The sequence below is a fragment of the Bos grunniens genome, chromosome 1 (genome assembly GCF_055505025.1).
Source record: "Bos grunniens cultivar Pamir isolate PY7600 chromosome 1, Bosgru_T2T1.0, whole genome shotgun sequence".
NCBI lineage: Eukaryota > Metazoa > Chordata > Mammalia > Artiodactyla > Bovidae > Bos > Bos grunniens.
Window position 1 is genome coordinate 86,455,026 of NC_141165.1, and position 22,440 is coordinate 86,477,465.

The following is a 22,440-nucleotide window of genomic DNA, read 5'->3' on the forward strand; positions in this document are numbered from 1 at the left end:
GTTTCAATTTCATTATAACATGTTACTACATTTAGAAGGTATAGAAAAAAGTAGGGACAATCCATAATGCAGTTGTTCAAACATAACCAGTGTTTTTTTATTTACAGGGTTAAAAACATCATATATACATTTTGTAACCTGATTTTTCACTTATAGTGTTGTGTACAATTTTTATATCATTTTATTTGATTGCAGTTTTCATCAGCCTACATGAGTGAGTGAGTGGAGTCGCTCAGTCGTGTCGGACTCTTTGCAACCCTGTGGACTGTAGCCTACCAGGCTTCTCTGTCCATGGGATTCTCCAGGCAAGAATACTGGAGTGGGTTACCATTTCCTTCTCCAGGGGATCTTCCCGACCCAGGGATCGAACCCAGGTCTCCCACATTGGAGGCAGACACTTTAACCTCTGAGCCACCAGGGAAGCCTACATTAATAGCTGCAGTTCCATTAGGTTATACACCATTGGTTATTTTTGCCATGTCCTTATTGTGGGATTGATTATAATTTTTCACTGTAACTAACTCTGAGATCAGCTTGCTTGTAAGTTTTTTTCCTGCATTTTAAATTATTGCCTTTACCTTTCACCTAGTATTTTTACTCAGCTCTTGCCACTCTACACTTTACACACCTTGTTAGTTTAAACCTGTATTTGTTTTATCCAGGGTTTGCCCAGTGTCACGATTGAAGAGTTTCTAGGCTGTATATGAAATTAGCTTCCCTTAAGATTCTCAGAGGTTATGATGGTACTATCCCAACTTCCACTGTCTTTGTAGTAATCTTCCCCTTAGATGTCTGCTCCAGCTAGCTGTCCTTATTTCAAGTGCCTTAATCTATCTGCCTCAGGCTGAAACTCCAATACTTTGGCCACCTCATGTGAAGAGTTGACTCATTTGAAAAGACCCTGATGCTGGGAGGGATTGGGGGCAGGAGGAGAAGGGGACAACAGAGGATGAGATGGCTGGATGGCATCACTGACTCGATGGACGTGAGTCTGAGTGAACTCCAGGAGTTGGTGATGGACAGGGAGGCCTGGCGTGCTGCATTTCATGGGGTTGTAAAGAGTCGGACACGACTTAGTGACTGGACTGAACTGAACTGAATCTATCTGCCCTGTTCAAATAAGTGTTTGAAACTTGTTGGGGATTTTCTCCCCGGGACTTGGAAGCGATGAACCTGAAAGAATGACACTCGGACAGTCTCTTGCAAAGACTGACAAGTTTATTTCTGCAGTCAAGCCTTTTTATAGAAGTAGAAACAAAGAGCTTAAAGTATAGGGCCAGCAGAGCGCATATGGGGTTAACACATAATCAGTAAAAACATTTCAAGGACAGCACGCTCTAAATGACTCATGTGCTTATCCCACAACCCGTTTTCTCAAGTAACATCCCTATTTATTATTAAATCTTGGCGCCAAGCATAACCAAAGGCAGGAGATGTTTTCCTGTTGCAGTACAAAGCCGGGTACTTCTGGCCCTTCGCCATTTTCCCAAGGACTTTCTCCTTTTACGGCTATTTTGTACTACGCTTCCCAACAAAACTCAAAAGGGAAGGGTCACAATATAAATCCTTTATTTTCCCCTGTAACTCCTCAGCAGCTGCTTACCCACCATATTTCTTCTCAGCTGCTTTCAAGATAAGCATGTAAACAAAAATAAGTAAATACATGGAAAAATTCTTTTACAGTAGCCAATTCCTTCTCTAAGAGACTGGAGATCTCCTCAAGAAAATCAGAGATACCAAAGGAACATTTCATGCAAAGATGGGCTCGATAAAGGACAGAAATGGTATGGACCTAACAGAAGCAGAAGATATTAAGAAGAGATGGCAAGAATACACAGAAGAACTGTACAAAAAAGATCTTCATGACTCAGATAATCACGATGGTGTGATCACTAACCTAGAGCCAGACATCCTGGAATGTGAAGTCAAGTGGGCCTTAGAAAGCATCACTACAAACAACGCTAGTGGAGGTGATAGAATTCCAGTTAAGCTATTCCAAATCCTGAAAGATGATGCTGTGAAAGTGCTGCACTCAATATGCCAGCAAATTTGGAAAACTCAGCAGTGGCCACAGGACTGGAAAAGGTCAGTTTTCATTCCAATCCCAAAGAAAGGCAATGCCAAAGAATGCTCAAACTACCGCACAATTGCACTCATCTCACATGCTAGTAAAGTAATGCTCAAAATTCTCCAAACCAGGCTTCAGCAGTATGTGAACCGTGAACTTCCTGATGTTCAAGCTGGTTTTAGAAAAGGCAGAAGAACCAGAGATCAAATTGCCAACATCTGCTGGATCATGGAAAAAGCAAGAGAGTTCCAGAAAAACATCTCTTTCTGCTTTATTGACTATGCCAAAGCCTTTGACTGTGTGGATCACAACAAACTGTGGAAAATTCTGAAAGAGATGGGAATACCAGACCACCTGATCTGCCTCTTGAGAAACCTAAATGCAGGTCAGGAAGCAACAGTTAGAACTGGACATGGAACAACAGACTGGTTCCAAATAGGGAAAGGAGTACATCAAGGCTGTATATTGTCACCCTGTTTATTTAACTTATATGCAGAGTACATCATGAGAAACGCTGAGCTGGAAGAAACACAAGCTGGAATCAAGACTGCTGGGAGAAATATCAATAACCTCAGATATGCAGATGACACCACCCTTATGGCAGAAAGTGAAGAGGAACTAAAGAGCCTCTTGATGAAAGTGAAAGCGGAGAGTGAAAAAGTTGGCTTAAAGCTCAACATTCAGAAAACGAAGATCATGGCATCCGGTCCCATCACTTCATGGGAAATAGCTGGAGAAACAGTGGAAACAGTGTCAGACTTTATTTTTCTGGGCTCCACAATCAGTGCAGATGGTGACTGCAGCCATGAAATTAAAAGATGCTTACTCCTTGGAAGGAAAGTTATGACCAACCTAGATAGCATATTCAAAAGCAGAGACATTACTTTGCCAACAAAGGTCTGTCTAGTCAAGGCTATGGTTTTTCCTGTGGTCATGTATGGATGTGAGAGTTGGACTGTGAAGAAGGCTGAGCGCCGAAGAATTGATGCTTTTGAATTGTTGTGTTGGAGAAGACTCTTGAGAGTCCCTTGGACTGCAAGGAGATCCAACCAGTCCATTCTAAAGGAGATCAGCCCTGGGATTTCTTTGGAAGGAATGATGCTAAAGCTGAAACTCCAGTACTTTGGCCACCTCATGCGAAGAGTTGACTCCATTGGAAAAGACTCTGATGCTGGGGAGGGATTAGGGGCAGGAGAAGGGGACGACAGAGGATGAGATGGCTGGATGGCATCACTGACTCGATGGATGTGAGTCTGAGTGAACTCCGGGAGTTGGTGATGGACAGGGAGGCCTGGCGTGCTGCGATTCATGGGGTCGCAAAGAGTCGGACACGACTGAGCGACTGATCTGATCTGATTTCCTTCTCCAGGGGATCCTCCCGACCTAGGGATTGAACCCAGGTCTCCTGCATTGCAGACAGATGCTTTACTGTCTGAGCCACCAGGGAAGCCCTACTTATTCCATAACATTGGCTATTTACTGGCCTTGTTGAAAGTGAAAGTGTTAGTCACTCAGTCCTGTCCACTTTGCGACCCCATTGAGTGTAGCCAACCAGGCTCCTCTGTCCATGGAATTGTCCAGGCAAGAGTACTGGAGTGGGTTGCCATTCCCTACTCCAGGGGATCTTCCCCACCCATTGATGGAACCTAGGTCTCTTGCATTGCAGGCAGATTCTTTATTGTCTCAGCCACCAGGGAAGCCCATCTACAAGGGACTCCTCCAAAGGGGTTTGCTAGTTTCTTCCTAGCAAAGGAAAACATTTCTTTTCACCAGTCACCCTGCTGTGTGATTTCCTACCAGTGGCCACCAAGTCAAGAATTGTTCCTGCTTAGATGGCCCCCAGTTGATACCCAGGGATCATCTCTTGGTGAGCCAACAAGTGTTAGAAACAACTGGAACACAGAGGGCTTTTCATAGGACTTGGTTGGCGGACGTGCATCTCTTCACATCACCCAGTAGGGAAAGGTGCTGTGTGAAGTAGTTGCAGACCATGGTGTGGAGGTCGGGGGTGTCAAGGTTGGAAGGTGTCGCGGCCATCTGCATTATGAATGTGCTGGTATATGGGTGCCTGGCACGGCGTCAGCCGCTGGGGTAGAGCAGGAAGGACTAAAACGGACAGGTAGGTCCGCCTGGAAGGGACTGAACCCGGAGCTGGGCAAAAGGCGAGCCACCACGTTAACGCTCCTTGACGGACGGCCAGCGAGCAAGAGTGACAAGTCACAGCCGTGTCTTATTACAAGGTACATCCGTTTCTTCACCGCATAGTCCAATTCCGCAAGGTAAGTGACCCTTTGCCTTTTTATCTTCTCTCTTGGTGAGTTCTGCTCAGTCACTCCGCCCCACGGGGCCTCTATGGAGGCGGAACCACTGTATCAGAAGTGGTTTTCGAAGAGAAGTCGTGGTCGGAGTGATAAGAGGGAGGGCAATAGGCGGGATTTCCGGTCCGCGCTTCCGTCAGCTGCCTTTCCCGGGCGTCTCCCCGCAACCTCCTCAATTTCCCTTGTCCGTGACGCGGCGCTCTGGAGAAATTCGACGGGACAGTCACCAGGGGCCAGGGAAACGTGAGCTGCAGGTAAGGACCGGGTGTGTGTATATCCTTGCGGCTGTGTTTGAGAGGAGAAACTGTGGTGCTGGGACTGCCTGGAGGAGTGACTGAAAGAAGAGTGGGTCAGTGACAGCGAGGGGAGTGTGAGGCTACGACTGCGAGGCTACTGTGACCCAGGGGCGTTGACAACGAGGGGACTGTGGCTGAGACGTAGCTGCTTGCGAGGGATCTGTGACCCAGCAGCAGTGAATACTAAGGGGCTCTGACCTCGGAGAACACGAGGCAGAGGCTGCGTGGGGACTATGACCGAGAAAGTATGAAGCAGTGACAGCGGGGAACTGTGACCAAGGGCCATCGACTCGGAGGAGACTGATCGATGGATAGGAACTATGAGGGGACTCTGACCTAAGGGAATATGAAGCAGCAGCTGCGAGGGGACTCTAACCAAGGAGCCGTAACTTTGAGGGGGCTGAGTTGGAGAAGACTGTGGGATCAGTGACTGGACAGGGTACTGTAGCGTTTTGTTTGAGTAGGGGTGTGGTGACTGGGTGGAGAAGGTTAGACAGACCCGAGTTTAATTTGATGGACAGACTTCTTGTGGCTGGGAAGCTTACTTCACCATCGAGCTACTGTTTCTTCCGCCGTGAGTGGAAAGTTTGGATTAGATGAATGTTTCCTAAACTGTGGGTTCTGTCCTGTTATTGGGTTGTGTAGTCCATTTAGTGGAGGGAACCTGAAATTTACCAAAAAAAAAAAAGAAAAGAAACAGACCTGAAATTTTCACGTAATAATAGTATTATTCATGAAACTTGTTTCAGTTATGAGTGTGTGAAGTTATGATGCAAACTGAATTTCATGTATCTTAAAATGTAGTTAAAAAGTTGGAAAAACATTGGACCAGATTATTTCTGAGTTTTCCTTCTGGTCTAAAATGCCATGATTCTACAGTGAGGGGACTATTTGGAAATACCAAGATGCAATTAGGAGGATCTGGGGCTGGAGCACATCCTCTATCAGATTGACTTAACTGAAGAAGGCTTCCCAAATAAAATTGGAGTAGTTTTAACTGAAGACTGAAACTCAGGTCCTCAGTTGGGAGAACCAATACTTATATATTGAAATAGGGACAGTGATATTTAGAAAGGCAGTGAGGATATAGGGGTTTGTGATGGGAAAAAACTTAGGAATAGACACTGAGTAAGGGGGAAGCTTTGAAGAGGGTAGAAACAAGGCTTAGAAGGGGAACTGAAGATAGAGACAGAAAAGATTCTGAGAATAAAGTGACCTTCAGGGTCCTTTTCAATCTTAATATTTAATGTTTCTGTAAATACAGAAAATTGTTAGTAAAAAGGTACTGGTTGACAATGAAATTTGGTGCACTAATCTGTGGTGAACAGATGATCATCATGGAGAAGACGGGATGACCTGGAGAGGTCAACAGTGGTGACTAGAATGTCACAGAGGAGAAGCTTTAATGTATTTAGCTATCCAGCTCAATGGTTTTTGTACATTGGAGGCCAAGACTGGCCTACTGGGAATGATACCATGCTGTGGATAATTCAACTGATGTTTTCAGTTCAGTTCAGTCGCTCAATTGTGTCCGACTCTTTGTGACCCCATGAATCGCAGCATGCCAGGCCTCCTTGTCTATCACCATCTCCTGGAGTTCATTCAAACTCACGTCCATCGAGTCAGTGATGCCATCCAGCCATCTCATCCTCTGTCATCCCCTTTTCCTCCTGCCCCCAATCCCTCCCCAGCATCAGAGTCTTTTCCAATGGAGTCAACTCTTTGCATGAGGTTGCCAAAGTACTGGAGTTTCAGCTTTAGCATTATTCCTTCCAAAGAGCACCAGGGCTGATCTCCTTTAGAATGGACTGGTTGGATCTCCTTGCAGTCCAAGGGACTACTCTCAAGAGTCTTCTCCAACACCACAGTTCTAGCTTGGGTTTATTTCCTACTGATTCCCTTTCATGAGGTCTATTAGTGATGCAGATGAAATTGAAGGAGTTTCACTACTTCTTCCTCTTTTACAGCCCTTTGTAGAAGGTGCTACTTGTTGATTGTGTCACTTAGTGTTTTTTAAAAATATATGTAATAGAAGAAGCTTGAGACAGTTTTGACTTACCAGACACTGTATTTATCTGATAACCTGATAGTCACTTCCACCCTTTATACACATATATACTGTGTCATAGCGGAAGAGATTTCAGAAAGATACTTAAATGGAAATCAGTTGGAAATGGTGAGGGATAGCCTTTTTTTGGCAGCACCAGTCTTAGTTGCAGCACAAGGGATCTTCAGTCTTCCTGTAGGATCTTTAGTTTTGGCTTTTGTGATCTAGTGCCCTGATCCAGCCAACTGCACTGGGAGTGTGGAGTCTTAGCCACTGGACCACCAGGGAAGTCCCAGGGAGAGCCTTTGTTTAGCTAAAAAATGGCTGTTTCTAGAATATTATATGTTTACGAGGCTTACATTCTATATAACTAAAAGGAGCTACTCAAGAATTTGTTCGTAGAACAGAATATACTACTTAAAGGTTACTCATCACCAAAGGGAAGACGTTTAGGCTTGGGGACTGCAGCACTGCCTCTGGGGTTATTTGTGTTTGCTGAATGAAATGATTCTTTTTGATTTGACCTGCTTTGTAAATTCCTTTTGGAAATCAATATAATGGCCTAATTGATTAAGAAGGAACATTATTCCTTCCTCAGCCTATGATGTCTTCTCTCATAAACAGGTGAGGTTTTATTTTTCTTGGGGATCTCCTCTTTGGATATGCGACTCTTTAAGGGGAATCTAGTCAGAGCCTTGGATTCCTGGTGTCTTTATCTGATGTTAACACTGACTTACTCTGTGACTATGGGAAGAATTATTGCTTTCTCTTGCTTTAGATTTCCTTACTGTGGTAGAGAAAGCTGTTCTTCCGGTTAAATAGCCCTTTAATAATCTGAAAAATATGCATACTAACCACATTTAGTATACAATCTCATGGAGTTTGTTAACCATCTGCCCTCATTCATGATTTTCCTGTGGAGCTATCTAATCTGCAGGTTAGACATGATTCCCCTTGGGAGCTGAATAGCCTCTTCATGTTATAAACTCTGATTAATTTATGAAATAGTCATAGAAAAAGCAAGCACAATAATGATGGATAAGGACAAAATATCTAATAATAATTGTAATTCTCTTATGTTTTCCTTTCACAATATTTGCGTAACTCTCATCTGAAGCCAGATCTTCTGACTTTCCTAATAGAGATAATTCCTCCTACTGAATCAAACAGAAGTTCTTACACTAACATTTATGTTCTCCTGAAATAGATTAGAAAGAATAAATTTTTGTAAAAGTCATGATTTAGGGGGAGTTTTTTTCAGTTAGAGAAATCCTAAAGTCAGGCTACTTCCCAATCATCACTGGACTGTGAGAGCTCCTTTTTATTCAAGATTGTGGCTGATTCTACATCTTTTACTTATGTCTACATAAGTCACATTAGAAAATAATAGGAAGAAGAGAGTGTGAACAGGGCTCAACTTTCTTGCTTATCTGCCTAGAGAGTAACTTCTAGCACTTCCTCTTTCCTAAGTTTAAACCTTTCTGTTTCTAGTCCTAAACTTCTCTTTTCACAATATTCCTGTCAAATGGGTACCTGAACTCATGTATGACATGTGATTTGTTAATTGTTTATGAATGGTTTGTGACAAAACTTAAATCCTAACTCCCTTCCTCTATAATTTAATCAGTAAATTCAGGGAATATACATTTTTACATACTTTATTTTGCAGTATATACCAGGGCATCATTCTAGAAGGGAAAAAAAAAACAACAACAAAGCAACAGTGAGTCTCTCATACATATTTGGCACTGTTAGGTTTGTTTACATACTTTATTAATATAAATAAGTTAATTTCCTATATTTTCCTATTTGCAGATCATGTAAGTAGATAGATATATAGCAGGATTAGAGGGAGATTTGTTTGTTTTTCTGTCTTTTTTCCCCTCCCTTTCTGTTGGTAACTCTCTTGTTGAAAGTTTAGTTTGAAGCTTTCTGCATTTGGAATAGAATGTCTGTCAGGGGAACCCATGGATTTGTTAGGCTGTTATATCACATTCACAGCTATTTGCAAGCCAGTTTGAAGTGAAGGCTCCTAAAAATAGTGATTTATAATCTTTGCTCTATATTAGAGAACAGAATGAGTGTTATGGCACTTAATAGAAACTGGGTGATTCTGGTTTGTTTGTTTGTTTGGCCCCTAGTCTTAATCTTTTTTGTTCCATGGAACACTTTGGCATTATGGTGAAACCTTGTGGACTCCTTTTTTTGATTAATGTTTTTATATGCAAAAAAGTACATAAATTATAAAGAAAACAAATTGTGTTGATATGTAATCAAAATATTTTTAAATGTGTGAAATAGCACATGTAGGTTTTATTAACACAGTAAATAAACTTTCTGTCTATCAGTGGGTCTTATAACTATGATAATTTTTAAATGATCATGTGTTTAAATAGTATTTCAAGATATTTGTAACAAGTGTAATATCATATGAAAATATCTATGATTTCTATTGGTGACAAAGTCTATTTTACTAAGTCTACTATTACTGTTGTGGCTTACATTCATAACTGAAGGATGGTGGATTTTCCAGAGGCTAGTGAAAATCCCATGGACGGAGGAGCCTGGTGGGCTGCAGTCCATGGGGTCGCTAAGAGTCGAAAACAACTGAGGGACTTCCCTTCCACTTTTCACTTTCATGCATTGGAGAAGGAAATGGCAACCCACTCTAGTGTTCTTGCCTGGAGAATCCCAGGGACAGGGGAGCCTGGTGAGCTGCCGTCTATGGGGTCACACAGAGTCGGACACGTCTGAAGCGACTTAGCAGCAGCAGCAGCAGTGAAAATAAAGATATACTTTTTTTAGTCTAAATCCCAGATTCCCTGAATCTGTCATAGACCCTGCCTTAGAGATGTAACCCAGTCTAGGGAGAACAAAATCTAAACACAGGGTTTACACACTGATTCTTTCAGTAGGATAGTGGCAGAGCACATTGTTCAACTGTAAGAGCTATTACAAGTTTCTGGTTTTTGTTTTTTGTTTTTTTTTTTTACAAGTTTCTGTTTTTTTAGGATAGTCTCTGTCCTGAAATCCAACCCTCTGTGGTCAGGCCCAAGCACAAACTTTATTTTGGTCCATGACTAACCCAGAGTCTGACACAGAGTAAGTGCCCACTCAGTGTTTGTTGAATAAGTGTTTCTTTGGAGAAATTAGAGGGAAGAGATCAAGTTCAAAGCTTAGATCTTAGATTGTGGCCATTTACTGATCCTAAATATTGAGGAATAACATTGAGCCCTAACTTATAACTAATCTGTCTGTGCAGATAATGTTGTGAAATCACCTTTACATTTAGAATTTCCCAAAGCAGGCATTCTTTTGACTTATTCTATATTGTGTAGTTGGAGAAGGCAATGGCACCCATGCCAGTACTCTTGCCTGGAAAATCCCACGGATGGAGGAGCCTGGTGGGCTGCAGTCAATGGAGTCACGAAGAGTTGGACACGACTGAGCGACTTCCCTTTCACTTTTCACTTTCATGCATTGGAGAAGGAAATGGCAACCCACTCCAGTGTTCTTGCCTGGAGAATCCCAGGGACGGGGGAGCCCGGTGAGCTGCCATCTATGGGGTCGCACAGGTCGGACATGACTGAAGCGACTTAGCAGCAGCAGCAGCATATGGTGTAGTGATATATACTGGTTAGTGACGTCGTTACATTGTAGTTGCTGAGTGATGTCCGACTCTTTGCAATCCCATGGATGTTTTAGCATGCCAGGCTCCTTTGTCTTCCCCTGTCTCCTGGAGTTTCCTCAGATTTATATCTGTGGAGTCAGTGATGCTATCTAGCATCTCATCCACTATTGCCCCCTTCTGCCCCTGCCTTCAGTCTTTCCCAGCATCAGGGTCTTTTCCAGTGAGTTAGCTCCTCATGTCAGGTGGCCAAAGTATTGGAGCTTCAGCTTCATCATCAGTCCTTCCAATGACTATTCAGGGTTGATTTCTTTTAGGATTGACTGGTTTGATCTCCCTGCAGTCTAAACGGACTCTCAAGAGTCTTCTCCAGCACCACAATTCAAAAGAATGTGTTTTTCAATGCTCAGCCTTCTTTATGATACAATTCTCACATTTGTACAGGATTACTGGAAAAAGCCTTTTAGTACTTTAAGTTAGCTTTTCTTCCAAGGAGCAAGCATCTACTAATTTTATGGTTAGTGACATAAATTGCAGTAATCCTGCATCAGAAAGTTATGGTATGCGAGGACTTCCTTGGCTAAGACTCCAAGCTCCCTAATTCAAGGGTCCCAGGTTTGATCCCTGATCAGGAAACTAGATCCCACATACTGCAACTAAGATCTGGTGCAGCCAAATAAATAGTTTGTTGTTTGTTTGTTTGTTTTTAAAGAAAGGTATGGTACAGTTTCTTGAAATAATTGTATTTCTAGCACTGTCCTCCACATTAGAACTGTTTACATAATCTAGGTAGAGTTTGCTACCAAATTATTAATAAAACTGATCTTGTTTTCATTTAGAATAGAGTTGGCAAACTTCTTAGGTAAAGGGCCTGATAGTAAATATTCAGCTCTGTGGATCATACAGTCTCTGTTGCAACTACTCAACTCTGCAGTTGTAGCACAAAAATAGCCATAGGCAGTACATAAGTGAATGAGCATGGCTGTGTTTCAGTAAAACTTTAATTATAAAAACAGACTGTGGGCTATTTTTGACTTGTAAGCTGTAGTTTGCTGACCCTTGCTGTAGGAATTCTGCTAGTTCTTGAATCCAGCCCTTCCTCCCACTGTGGGCTAGATATATCCTCCCTCAAGCTTCAAAGATCTTTACACAAAGGGTGATGTGGCTGCACTGTTATCTGTGGGAAGGCCTGAGTGTACAGCAAATGACATGATTAATGCCAGCAGTGTTTGATGCACTTTAACCTAGAAGTTCATAGAGCTTGCCTCTTAGAGCACTACTTTATTAAATTCCACAGTGGTAGAAGCAGATAAAGATAACAAATATGAAGTATGCTTGCTCATTTAGCTTTGGAACTGGGCATTGGTATGCCAGTAGAAAATTGCTGTTATTGTTCAGTCACTCAGTTGTGTCTGACTCTTTGTGACCCCATGGGCTGCAGTGTGCCAGCCTTCCCTGTCCTTCACTATTTCCCAGAGTTTGCTCGAACTCATGTCCATTAAGTCGATGATGCCATCCAACCATCTCATCCTGAGTATAGGGTTGTATTGAGGGAAATTATTGTAGGCCCAGGGGATGAGGGGAAGCAGGAATAGAAGGCAAAGGAAAAATTCTTGTCTCCTTTTTTTTTTAAATCAGATAGTTCCTATAGTACTCAGTCAAATTTGAGTTAGATTTTTGAAACTTGAAGAGTATATATGATTGCAGCTTTTACTACTTAGGTTGTTGCATAGCTTAAGAAGCAGTGTCCATCTCCTCTTTCACCCTGGGATGCTTAGTAAATCTACCAGCAATAAGGAAGTAGAATAGAAGGGGATTGAGTAGGAGTTTCTAAAACTACACTTCCAGGAGACTTTCATCTTTAAAACACTAGCACATGCATACCAGCACCCAGATATTGTCTCCTTCAAGACATTCATGTTGGAAAAACACTTGATTAGACTTATCCTCCATATCTCCGTCCTGCCACCCCTTCCCGCTGACACACATTTCCACTTCTTTTGTGTGCTTCCTTAATAGCAGAGTTGATCTGTCCAAGCAGGCATCTACTGGAACACTGAGGAACAAGGCTAGCAGTGTGTACTGGGAGGTGAGTCAGCAGAAATGGAGCCAGATTTTGTGAATCTGGGTAAAAATCACAGGAGCAGATACTACATCCTGTATCTTGAAAGCAGTTTGGAGACACTAAGGCACTTACTAGCCAGGGTGGTGGTAGTGTGGGTATTTATGTCCATATTTAGATTCTGTGTTTGAATGGGGAATTTGAGTGACTAAGATGAAGTGACTTATCTAAGGACTGAATATGTAGCAGTGTTGGAAAAATTACAAATGCTGCATTTTAAATGCTAGCTCTATTTTCCTCTTTTTTGTTACAGCTTCTTTTGACATAGAAGCTTTTGGGAAGGATAAACAGCTAAGGAAATAGGTTTTGGCCTACCCTCTTGGGCTCAAGAGGGAGGCACTGTATTTTGTCTCCAGCTGTTTTCATTCTGACTTAGATGAATTAATACGGGTGGTGTGGCTGGAAACCAGGATCTACCTGCAAATTATTAGGCAATCTCCTGCTCCCCATCCTCATTTTGCTCTTGTACTGCATTGGCTCTGAGGAGGTGCCGTGTTCCCCCAGCCCTACTACCCACTGTCAAGTAGATACTAAGGCAGCCACTGTGTGTGTGTGCTTTCACTCTGGAATGTAGATATTTAAAGTCTCCTTTTCCGGGGACATCACTCACTTTTACTTGAATAGCATTGCTGCTGCTAAGTCACTTCAGTCGTATCCAACTCTGTGTGACCCCATAGACGGCAGCCCTCCAGGCTCCCCCGTCCCTGGGATTCTCCAGGCAAGAACACTGGAGTGAGTTGCCATTTCCTTCTCCAGTGCATGAAAGTGAAAAGTGAAAGGGAAGCCGCTCAGTCGTGTCCCACTCTTCGCAACCCCATGGACTGCAGCCCACCAGGCTCCTCCGTCCATGGGATTTTCCAGGCAAGAGTACTGGAGTGGGGTGCCATTTGATTACAAAGGGGCAGTTATCATAAACAGAGAGTTTGGGAAGTATTGTTCCTCATTGTTGGAGATATTCAGTGATTACTGGGCAGTTGTGAGTATAATAAAGGTGGTATAGTTTTAGGTAAAGCTAAGTTTCAGTATAATGAATTAAAAAGCCAGCATGTATTTGCTACCCTCAGTACACTCTCATCCTCCACATACCTTTTCTCGATATGTTCTGGCAAATTCAATATGTTCTATTGTTCCAATAAAGTTCCAATAAAGTCTATTGGAACTTTAGGGAAACTGGGGGTAATTTTTTTCATCAGTTTAGGCACTAGTTATTAAATTTTTCTATATACTTTCAAGGTGTGTAAGTTAGTAGATATGAGGAACATGGAGATGATCTAAGAGAGCCAGTGAAAAATGAAAAACATGGCAACCTATAAAGTCAAAGTTTAAAAATAGTTTTAGTAATAGTTCTAGAGGAAAGGCATGACAATTAATCTCTTTATAATTTCTAAATTCTTTTAGGCTAATTGTTATGGAATGTCTGGGGTCTTGGTGTTTTCTACCTCCTAAAAAAGTGGAAAGATATAGAAGTATTTTACATTATAAAACAAAAAATATTAGTTGTATTTGTTCTAAATCCAAAGGATCTTTAGCCTTCAGTTTGTCTGATGCATCATCTTCAGTTTAAAGTATAGTGTAGAATACAGGATAGGACACAAAAGTCATCTTTGGGAAATAAAAGAATTATGTGTAAACAGATAAGGAAAAATACTTTTGACAGGATGAGAGCTTTATTTTACCATCTTTGATACACTTCTAAATTGACAAGTGTTTGACATCTTTCCATCAAAACAAAATACTGTGTAGTGTTTTTCAAAATTTCAAAGGAGTTTTTTTTTTTTTAATTTATTCAAATAGTTATTGAGCATCTGCTGTGTGCTAGGGCTTATTGCCAGGTATTGGATGCATCAATTATGATTTTGTGGTTCTAAGTGATAAGAAACCCAGCTTACCTGAGTTTCAGCAAAAAGGGAAGTTCATTGGATGGCAGAATTAGGCAATTCAGGATCTGGCTTCTCTCCATCATCATCATTGCTTTCTCTGTGTTGTCTACTTTGAGAAAGACTCTTCCTGGTTATAGGATGACCGCTAGATTGTCATAGATGGTTCCTAGAGTTGTGTCTCCAGGTTTAAATTCACAAATCTTTGTCCAACCATTCCCATCTGACAAGACCTGGGATTCACTCTGATTGGACTATCTTAGGTCACCTTTCACTTCCTTTCCCACCTGCGTCTTCCCCAGTCTGTGGCCTGGGAGAGTGATGTGCTAATTGGTTCAGGTTAGGCATGTGGTATCTGATGGCATGTGGTATGAAGGGTGGTTGAAGGGTGAAGATCACACAGGCCAAATGATACTGACTCTCCAAATGAAAATGGTCCCTGTCCAGAGCAGGAGATTGCACAGTGGAAAGACAAACAACATTTGGGAGTTTGTTTTCTAATCTCTCATTTGATCTTTACCATAACTTAGAAATTAAGTACGTTTTATTAGAAAGTTCCTTAATCTCATGAAGAATCTCTTAGGGTCAATGCATTCACCTTAACTTAGAGTTAAGGTACAAGGAGGAGCTAAAAAATATTTTTTTGGCCAAAGTTTTTTTTTTTTTGGCTAGGCCACGTGATTTGTGGGATTTTAGTTTCTTGACCAGGGATCGAACCTGTGCTCCCTGCAGCAGACGCATGAATCCTAACCACTGAACCGCCAGGAAGTCCGTGGGAGCAGCTAGAATGAACTCCCCTTACAGGTGTTATGATTCCTGTAGTGCATCCTCTACTGTTATACTCTAGCCCAAACCAAAACCTAAGTAGTTTGTCAGTGATATGCCCAGTAAGAAGGAGTTCAGTCTTTATGAAAGGTGAAATTAAATTCCTGCCTGGCACAGTGTAGTGCATGGCCAAGGTGGAAGAAGTGTTTTTGCTTAAATTCAGGTATGACCATTTTGTACACTAGGTAACATAATGTTGTCATTAAGTGCACAGATCTAGAGCCAGAATGCCTTCATTCAAATCCTGTTTTTGCCCTGTCCCAGACGCGTCATCTCAGTCAAGTCATTTAACCCAGCTGTGCCTCAATTTCTTCATCTGCAAAATAGAGTTAATAATATTATCTACCTCATAAGATTGTTGTTATTTGATATATACAAAAGGTTTAGGGAGTTCCCTGGTGGTCCACTGGCTTAGACTTCATGCTCCTAATGGAGGGAGCCCAGGTTCAATCCATGGTAAGGGAACTATAGGTCCCACATGCTGCAAGAGTTCATAAGCCACAACTAAGAGATCCCATGTGCTGCAGTACATAGAATGTACTGCAACTATGTACTGCAACTAAATAAATAAAAAATATTTTAAAGATATATAATATATGCAAAAGGTTTATAACTTTCTGGCACATAGAAAGTACTCTGTGTTAGTTTTGAATGCATGCGTGCTAAGTCACTTCCATCATATCCTACTCTTTGTGACCTATGGACCGTATCCCTCCAGGCTCCTCAGTCCATGGGATTCTCCAAGCAAGAATACTGGAGTGTGTTGGCATTCCCTTCTCCAGGGGATTTCCCCAACCCAGGGATCGAACCCATGTCTCTTAGGTCTCCTACATTGGCAGGCGAGTTCTTTACAACTAACGCCACCTGGGAAGTCCGCATTAGCTATAATTTTTATCATCACTATTATCATCATAATCTTTGGGACAGTGATAGAGAAATGTGGATTATGTGATAGTACAATGAAACAGGTTTACGTCTGATCGAATACTGTAATCATTACTGTAATCATTACAGTCTATTACTGTAATCACTAAGAATTCTAAATATATTTTTTATTCTGTTTTCTGAAGGTAAACTCTTGTGTATTTTATATTGTACTAATGTAGAGTATTATGAGTGAATCTCAGTGAGAAAGGGTTCTAGTGGTATGTTACATTGGTATATGGTGACATCTATTCTGATCAGTATTTTCGGTACTAATGTGGATGGAGACATAAAAACCATGCTTTTCAAGTTTATAGATTACATAAAATTGTGACTGCAAAGTGATAGATGGCAGTCACAATTTGAAATTATTTTAACAGATTAGAACAAACAGATCAATCAAGATGGACTTTTGTAAAGCAATTATCCTTCAATAAAAAAATTTTTTTAAAGATAGACTTTAACAGGATTATGACCAATAAAATGAATAAGCATATTTCTGTACATTCTTTGCTTGAATGACCTGGTATGCTAAAATGAAATGCCTCCTAAGGTCACCTAGTCCCTTTTCAGATACTCTCATTCCTCAAAAGTATTTTATTATGTTTAGTTAAAATTTGTGTCTCTGCATCTTCCAACTAGTGATTCATTTTCTATTATCTAGAGTGTCACAGAGTAAGTGTCTGCCCTATTCAACATGACAGGCATTCAGATATTTAGAGACAGGTATTAGGTACCTTCTTGTATAGTAAGTACAGTGTCATATTTTACCATATACTATAGTGGTTAAGAATATGTAGTCTGCAGCCAGGCTGACTGAATTTGATTCCTAGCACCACTTACTAGTTGTGTGACTTTTATTTTCTGTACCTCAAATTCAATAGTGATAAAAATAATACATGTATGTCAGAGGGTTGTGAATGTTAAGAGAGTTTTAATATTTTAAGAAATTTTTGACATACAGGTGTTACATAAATGCTGACAGTAGTAGTAATAATATTTTTTTCTTCATCATTGCTTTACATCAGACTCTAGAAGAGTTCTTGCTACAACAATGATTCTTTAATGGGGTAGGGATAGAATGGGGAAGATGCAGTGAGCATACCTCGTTTTATCATAATTTTACATGAAAAGTACACTTTTCACAGTTGTAATCATGGAGAAAAACTTGACAAAATCTTTTGACTATAGAGGATATGTAGGAAATAGACAAAGGCAGATGATGGCAACTACTACTACTATGAAATAATAATAGTAGCTGATGTTTACAAAGTAATGCTCAAAATTCTCCAAGCCAGGCTTCAGCAATATGTGAACCATGAACTTCCAAATGTTCAAGCTGGTTTTAGAAAAGGCAGAGGAACCAGAGATCAAATTGCCAACATCTGCTGGATCATGGAAAAAGCAAGAGAGTTCCAGAAAAACATCTCTTTCTGCTTTATTGACTATGCCAAAGCCTTTGACTGTGTAGATCACAATAAACTGAGGAAAATTCTGAAAGAGATGGGAATACCAGACCACCTGACCTGCCTCTTGAGAAACCTGTGTGCAGGTCAGGAAGCAACAGTTAGAACTGGACATGGAACAACAGACTGGTTCCAAATAGGAAAAGGAGTACATCAAGGCTGTATATTGTCACCCTACTTATTTAACTTATATACAGAGTACATCATGAGAAATGCTGAGCTGGATGAAGCACAAGCTGGAATCAAGACTGCTGGGAGAAATATCAATAACCTCAGATACGCAGATGACACCACCCTTATGGCAGAAAGTAAAGAAGAACTAAAGAGCCTCTTGATGAAAGTGAAAGTAGAGAGTGAAAAAGTTGGCTTAAAGCTCAACATTTAGAAAATGAAGATCATGGCATCTGGTCCCATCACTTCCTGGCAAGTGGATGGGGAAACAGTGGAAACAGTGGCTGACTTTATTTTTCTGGGCTCCAAAATCACTGCAGATGGTGATTGCAGCCGTGAAATTAAAAGACGCTTACTCCTTAAAGGAAAGTTATGACCAACCTAGACAGCATATTCAAAAGCAGAGACATTACTTTGCCAACAAAGATCTGTCTAGTCAAGGCTATGGTTTTTCCAGTGGTCTTGTATGGATGTGAGAGTTGGACTATAAAGAAAGCTGAGCGCTGAAGAATTGATGCTTTTGAACTGTGGTGTTGGAGAAGATTCTTGAGGGTCCCTTGGGCTGCAAGGAGATCCAGCCAGTCCATCCTAAAGATCAGTCCTGGGTGTTCATTGGAAGGACTGATGTTGAAGCTGTAACTCCAATACTTTGACCACATGATGTGAAGAACTGACTCATTGGAAAAGACCCTGATGCTGGGAAAGATTGAGGGCAGGAGGAGAAGGGAACGACAGAGGATGAGATGGTTGGATGGTTTCACCGACTCAGTGGACATGGGTTTGGGTGGACTCTGGGAGTTGGTGATGGACAGGGAGGCCTGGAGTGCTGAGGTTCATGGGGTCGCAAAGAATCAGACACGACTGAGCGACTGAACTGAACTGATGTTTACAAGCACATACTGTGTACACAGACATTGAGCTAAGGCTTTACATAGATTATTCCTTTTAAACCTAATCTGTTAGATGATGAAACTAAGACTTGGAGACATAAAGAATTTGGCAAAATTTTCATGGCTAGTGATAGAAATGGACTTCATACTTACATAATATGATTTTAGTGTCTCATCTCTTTTTAATTACTGCAGTATGCAAACAGTGTAAGGTTAAAGATTTTTACTTTTCTCAAAATGGAACATGAATAAAAAACTATTGAGAAACACTGCCTTAGACATTTGGTTAGAGGTGTTTATATAAGGCAGATGGAGAGATTTTATTGAATGTATTTGCTCAACTGAAATACAGGTAAAATATGTTAGTATTACTATTATTTACCAATGGGCTTTGTAATGTGTCCATACTAATACTAATGGTTGCCTTCATTCTTACTTTGTTCATAAATTTTACATTAGCTTTAAATAACTAGTCAGGTATCCTTTCTCCTGCTTCAAGTTCTCTCTCTGATATTTTTTGTGTGATTTTTTAAATCTAGTGGAATAGATTCAGTGTCACAGTACGTAGTGACCTCAGATATCAGTTTGACTTTAAAATATCTTTAGAACTTCCCTAGTGCATTGGTTATGAATCCACCTGTCAGTGCAGGGGACATGGGTTCGATCCCTGGTCCACGAAGATTCCACGTGCCGCACTCAGGACAACTAAGCCTGTGTGCCACAATCGCTGAGCCCACATGCTCTAGAGCCCTTGCTCTGCAACAAGAGAAGCCACCACAATGAGAAGCCTGTGTACCACAACTAGAGAAAGCCCTTGCACAGCAACAAAAACCCAGCACAATCAAAAGGAAACCAAAAAAAAGACTGGATGTCTTAAACAACAGAAATTTTTAAATACTTTAAAATCACAATGGCGGTATTTACCTCCTTTGCTTCTTTCTAATGTGGTGATATCTACCATGTGTTTGGCTGGTTAAGTTGAATCATACAACTTAATCATACAACATGATTCAGTACTTCAAGAATTAAGCAGTTAAAAGCAAAGCAGAATTTCTGTTATGTATATTTTACCACAATGTAAACAAAACAAACAAAAAGCAAAGCAAAATCAGAGTGGGGAGGGAGAGATGGATTATAAAGTGGTATGAAGAAATGAGAGTGAATGATATGTTTATCTTAATTTTGATGATTTCACAAGGGTATAATGTTGAAACTCATTAAATTATACGCTTTAAGTATACATTTATTGTATGTCAATTATACATCATTCAGTAAAGCTGAAAAAATATAGCCCACATATCCCCTCCACCCCCAACCCCTGCACACACAGAGCAAAGACTTCTGAGAAGTTCCGATAAACATGTCTTTGGATGTGTTAAGTATTTTTCTATTAAACTTTAAGAGATTTTAACTTGAAGTCATGGAAAGTAACTGGTGAGAATATGGCATGACATTTATCCCCTTGATTTATTATGGCATCCTTAAAACTCTACTTTGTAACATGAAGGAAATGTACAGGTGACTTAAATGCCACCTATTTGTAATGTCAGAAGAGAGAGGAACAGAGAAATAAAAAAATTTTTTATTGCTTAAGTTGAAAGCTTGTCAGGAAATCCTAGTAAAACTTTTCCGACAGGAAAGATCTGTACAGCTGGCAAATCAGGCAGCTTTGGAATCAGGCCAATAACCATGTTAGTTCTATTTGATTGGTCCTTGGACCTTGCTACTTTCAGTATCTGACCTTTTTATTTCACTGTTCATTTAGGCTGGTCTGACTTAAGCTTGCAAAAACTTAAGGAACCTATGCTATGGAAAAAATGTTCTTAATTGAAAGAAGCAGCAGCAGTAATGATGAGACAGTTTCTGTTACTAACAATTTGTGGATTTCTGGGAGACAGCATTCTGGTTTTCCCACTTACTAGCTGTGTGACCTCTGAATAGGTTGCTTAACCTCCCTGATCCTTAGTTTTCTCACTTGTATATTGGAACTAAAAATACCTGCTTCTCAGGTTATATGGGTTAAATGCGACTAATGTATATAAAGTACCCAGCACAGTGCCTGTCACTGGTAATATTGAAGAAAAATAGTCATTATTATGATTGTTACTGTTACTATCTTACCTCCTTGCAACACATTTAGATTGCTAACACATACTTCTTAGAATATATGTATCATCTACACTGATTCAGAGTTAGGAAGGAGAGAGAATCTATTTTTAGAGATCCCAAAAGACCACCTTTGATGAGGACCTGTCTGTTTAGAAAATGATTATTGGACATTAAAAAAAAATACATTTATTAGGCTTATATTAGGTCTTAGTTGTGGCATGTGGGGTCTTTGTTGCAGTCCGTGGGCTTCTCTTGTTGAGGCCCTTGGCCTTAGTAGTTGGCTGCTCCAGCTTAGTTGCCCTGTGGCATGTGCGATCTTAATTCCCCAACCAGGGATCAAACACTCTTCCCCTCCATTGGAAGGCGGATTCTTAAGCACTGGACCACTAGGCAAGTCCCCAAGCATGTTTAAAAGTAAACTTTTTACCTTGAAAAAAAAAAGTAAAACTTTCAAAAAAGGAATATTAAAATGAAGCCCTTTATGACCCACTAAGTTTCATTTGGGCTTCCTTGGCTCAGCATAAGAATCCACCTGCAGTGCAAGAGACGCAGGAGACATGGGGAAGATCCCTGGGTGGGGAAGATCCCCTGGAGGAGGGCATGGTAACCCACTCCAGTATTCTTGCCTGGAGAATCCCATGGACAGAGGAACTTGGTGGGCTACAGTCCATAGGATTGCAAAGAGTCGGACATAACTGAAGCGACTGAGCATGCACTCACACAGCTTCATACATTGATGAAATTTTGCCATATGTGCTTTACCTTTTTGTATGTAATATAAATTTCTTTTCTTTTCTTTTTTTGCCAAGGATAAGTTGCAATGATCAGAGATCATAACCCTTTGTCCCTAGATACTTCAGCATTAAAAAAAAGGACAGTCTTTTACGTAACAGTGTAATTATCAACTTCAGGAAGTTTATTTTAACATTGATACATACTATTATCTGATACAACCAATATTTTAATTTTACTGGTTGTCCTAATAACTATCTTTTATAACGATTTCTCCCCCAGTCTAGAATTATGCATTACATTTAGTTGTCATTTCTTTGGTCTTTTAACCTGAAACAGTCCTTCAGCCTTTCATTGTTTTTCATGATTGACATTTTTTTTGAAGAATACAGGCTTGTTTTGTAGAGGTTTGTCTAATTGTTGAGGTTTGTCTAATTGTTCCTCATAAGTACATAGGTTATGTGTTTTTGGCAGATAATATGACCCCAGTGCCTTGTATCAGGAAGCATTATTGGTGATGTTAATTAGCTTTAATTATTTAGGTAAGAGTTTTTTTTTTTTTTTCACTTTAAAGGTAACTCGCTTTACTTTGTAATTAATAAGTCATTGATGGAGAGAGAGTTTGAAACTGTGTAAACTCCTGTTCCCAAACAAAATTTCCCCCAGTGGTTTTAGAATCTTAAGGAGCATTTTTATATCATAAATGTGGTTTCCTCACATTGATTGAAGAAGTCTGCTTGAGAAAATAGCTTTTACTGTAAAAATTATAATACATTGTACACAATACATACTCAGTATTATTGACTGCCTGATCTTTGAGCTACCTGACACCATTTGCTGATTATATTTCTCATAATGGATTTTGTCTGCCTACTCTGAGAATTTAACAGATATTTGCAGCAAAATCTTGTTTGCAAATTAGAAACGGTCATTAATTGGACTGATCAGGCATTCTTAGCAGACCACT

General features: G+C 40.5%; 1 protein-coding gene across 2 annotated transcripts in view; it reads left to right on the forward strand.

Moving 5' to 3' along the window:
- The first annotated feature begins 3,969 nt into the window (after positions 1-3,969).
- Positions 3,970-22,440, forward strand: part of PCYT1A (phosphate cytidylyltransferase 1A, choline) — a 53,574-nt gene continuing 35,103 nt past the window's right edge. Inside the window, exon 1 of one of the 2 annotated variants that reach the window (XM_086400879.1) lies at positions 3,970-4,347. The gene's annotated coding sequence lies outside the window, so the exon portion shown is untranslated. Of the gene's footprint in view, positions 4,348-4,508; positions 4,641-22,440 lie in introns of those variants that run through there. The other variant, XM_086400871.1, reaches the window with a different exon arrangement.